Raw genomic sequence first — 3,741 nt, 5'->3', positions numbered from 1 at the left:
ACAAGTGACGTGGGCGTCGAAGCCCGCGCCACTTGTGGGACGTGGATGTAGTGTCCGACACCGACGGCCACATGTATCTCACACCGACGATACTTTCTATTTAGGGTTTCCTCTACCGCTCGGCGACCCTGACCCTCGACGACCCTCGTTCCCGATAAAATAAAGAGGAAGAAGAAGAAAAAAAGAGAAGAAGAGGAAGAAGAAAAAAAAGAAAAGAAGAAGTGTCCGACACCGACGGCCACATGTATCTCACACCCACGATACTTTCTATTTAGGGTTTCCTCTACCGCTTTGTGACCCTCGACGACCCTCGTTCCCGATAAAAAAAAGAGGAAGAAGAAGAAAAAAAAGAGGAGAAGAAAAATAGAGGAGTTTACTCCTCTATTCTTTCTTCTCCTCTTTTTTTTCTTCTTCCTCTTCTTTTTTTATCCTTGAAGCGTTGTCGAGGCCACCCCAAACCCTAGAGAAGCAGCATCGAGGCCACCCCAATCCCTAGAGAAGCAGCGTCAAGGCCACTAATTAACATTAGTTCTACGTTTGCCACTAATATATCCATCTGTCATGTTTGAATAATAATTGCCATGTTGTAAATACTTGTAGAAACTATGGACACCACCCGAGACGAAGTACAAGAAGAGTTGTTGGGGGACATAATCGCACGAGGAAGTGATGCCGTCTGCTCGTTGTTTCTCAACGACACCGATGGTCTGGAAGCAGCTGGCCATGATTTTGATGGCTCTGGTGACCTAATGCCGGTGCAAGAAAGAGACCGTGAGGACGGCTCCGGTGACCCAATGCCGGTGCAAGAAGGAGACCGTGATGACGTCTCCGGTGACCGAACCGAGTCCGGCCAGGTATATATATTAGTTAAGCTTCTGTTGATTAGCTAATTGATGCATTCATTGTTTTGGTATGTACACATATTAATTAAGTCTTTGTTCTTTTTTCTAGCCCTCTGGATCGAGGACAACTTCGGTAAAGAGACGAGGCCCGAAGAAAAAGTTGAGCTCGGATGAAAAGTTTGAGATCATAGCAATCGCGCCCGACGGCCAACCGATTGAACCCCTCCGGACAAAGAGCGCATTTGTTGCTCAGTGCGGGGTTTTGGTTAGGGACAAGATCCCGATCAGCATCCAGCAATGGTTAAAGCCAGCTACAGAAGACCCTGAGGTGTCTTATGTCAATAATATGGAGAAAAATGTACTTTGGACTGAGCTGAAGTCAAATTTCACCCTACCGCCAGAGGATGATCCAGAGAAGCCAGTTAAAGAGCAATTAATCAAGTCTTTTGCTCTTAAGAAGATGGCAGAACTATTCAGGAGGTGGAAGAAAGAGCTGAATAAGTTTGTCGAAAATAAAGAGGACACCAGAATTCAAGGGCAGATATGAGAAGATCAGATATCACTGGCCCGCATTTGTGGCCCACAAGACATCGGAAAAGAGTAAGAAGATGTCGGTGACAAACAAGCAAAATGCCGCGAAGAAGAAGCATCACCATCGCACGGGGTCAGGTGGCTACCTCGTAGCACGGCCTAAGTGGGCCAAGACTGAGAATGATCTGGTTGATAAAGGGATCGAACCAGAGACAATTAACTGGCCAGACCGTTGCCGGACTTGGTTCTTCGGGGCTGGCGGAACCTTGGACCCTGTAACAGGGAAGTGCATTTGGACGAACGATCAAATGGACATACCAGTCAGGAAGCTTCAGCAGTATATCGAAGCAGCGCAGCAAGGGACGTTCTTTCTAGATAGAGAGAACGACGAGCTCACAATGGCCCTCGGGAATCCTGAGCACCCTGGACAGACAAGAGGCACGCCAGGCTCCATTCCGTGGAAGGTTGGGTTTCCGGACGCAGGCGGTTACAAATCCCAGGAGAGGAGGAAAAAATTACAGCAGACCCAAATACAAGCACTGCAAGCAAGGGTACAAGCGATAGAGGAACGAGAAGCAAATCGCAGCGAACGTACTGCCGAAGCTTCCCCCGAAGCTACCCCGCCATCTCAGCGGAGAAACAACGTGGCTTCCACCGAGCTGCTTCAGCCGGAGCATGCCTTGATGGCTCCTGCCAGCTATCCCGTGGATGCTATCACGGAGTCTCAAAATTGCCACCTTATGACGCAATGGATGAATTTGAAGGTCAAGGCGGCTGTTGGCTCTGTTTATCCTACTAAACCCGGCGCAACTTTTCACTGCCGGCCGATTCCAAAAGGATATGCTAGGGTGATGGTGGATGAAATAATGGAGGGATTTGAGGACCTCCAGCTTGACCACCCTACCGGTGAAGGGGAGACTAGGCTAGGTCTGCTCTGAAGACTCCATGCCTATGGCGGAAGGAGCTCATCAACCTTCCGAACTGGATGCCTCCGCCTCCTCCTCCTCCTCCGGCAAGTCAGGGCACTCCGCCTCCTCCACCGCCTCCTCCTCCGGCGAGTCAGGGCACTCCGCCTCCTCCACCGCCTCCTCCACTGCCTCCTCCTCCGGCGAGTGACGATCAGGGCACTCGACCGGCTGCTTCTCCGGCGCGTGGCGGCACTCCGCCTCCTTCTCCGCCTGCGCCGACGTGCCCGAGCAGCCAGCCTCCTCCTTCTCCGCTTCGTCAGCAAGGGCGGAAGAGACCTGCCACCGCTTCGGCTGCTCCGGCGTATCGTAGTCCTTCTCCTCCGCCTCGTAAGCAAGTAAAGAAGACAGCTGCTCCGTCTGCTCGGCCGGCGTCTAGCAGTACAGCCAGAGGCGGGAGGACGTACAGATTCGGTCCTTCTCTGAAGACTCCAGAGAAGTTACCATACGAGAGGAACCCGGAGGAGAACGCGAAGATCGCGCGAACCAAAGTGGATGACTGGTTTCAAGGGTTGAAAGCAAAGAGACATCCACCTCCGGAGGAGAAGGTAGATCCGGTAAAAGCGAAGCGCACTCTGGCTGCCCTGACAAAACCACCCAAGTCTCCGCCGAAAGGAAACTATGAGCGCATTATTGGAAAGGAATTTGCCGAAGCGGAGCGGTCGGGAAGTACTGTCAGTGATCAAAGGCTGAAAGAACGACGAGCTGGGAAACAAATTGCCCAGCTCGGCGAACAAGCGAAGCAATCGTGCCCCCCGCTCAAGGTGCCTAGCGACAACGTCGCTAATGATCCGAGGATGGTGCCTGGTTATAGCAATCTTGCCGATTACCTTCCCGACGATGTACATTACGAACCCATGGAGGTGCAGATACAAAGATACGAGTACGGGAAGCCTCTCGTCAAAGATGAAAGATCTCTATCAACGATGATGCGAAGATTGCATGATTGGTACTTGAAAATCTGCAGAGACTCTGGGGGGAGGAGTACTTTGTATGTGAAAGTTAAAAAGGAGCATGACCTCGTTGGAATTGAACTGTTGCCTGTTCCATTTGAGGAGTTCTTTCAGTTTTTCAATCAATTGGCCCTCGATAAAACAACGGTCACCTACTACTGTCTGTAAGTAGTACTACTTCTGTCATTAAGTCTCTCTATATAGCTCAGCTCTTTCATTGCATGTATTTGTAATCATCCTCACTATATTATGCAGATTGAAGATTGCCAAATTGAAGAAAAGACAAGTCGGTGATATTGGGTTCATTAACACATATCTCATAGATGCAACTCAGGTTAAATTTCATGCCGCAGATACCGAGGCCAACTTGCTACGATTGTTGGTAATAAATGAAAACAAAGATATAATATTCTTTCCTTACAACTTCAAGTGAGTGTTAATGTCTTGTGC

The sequence above is a fragment of the Triticum dicoccoides genome, chromosome 3A (assembly GCF_002162155.2).
Source record: "Triticum dicoccoides isolate Atlit2015 ecotype Zavitan chromosome 3A, WEW_v2.0, whole genome shotgun sequence".
In the NCBI taxonomy this organism is placed as follows: domain Eukaryota; kingdom Viridiplantae; phylum Streptophyta; class Magnoliopsida; order Poales; family Poaceae; genus Triticum; species Triticum dicoccoides.
Note: the sequence above shows the minus strand (reverse complement) of the source record.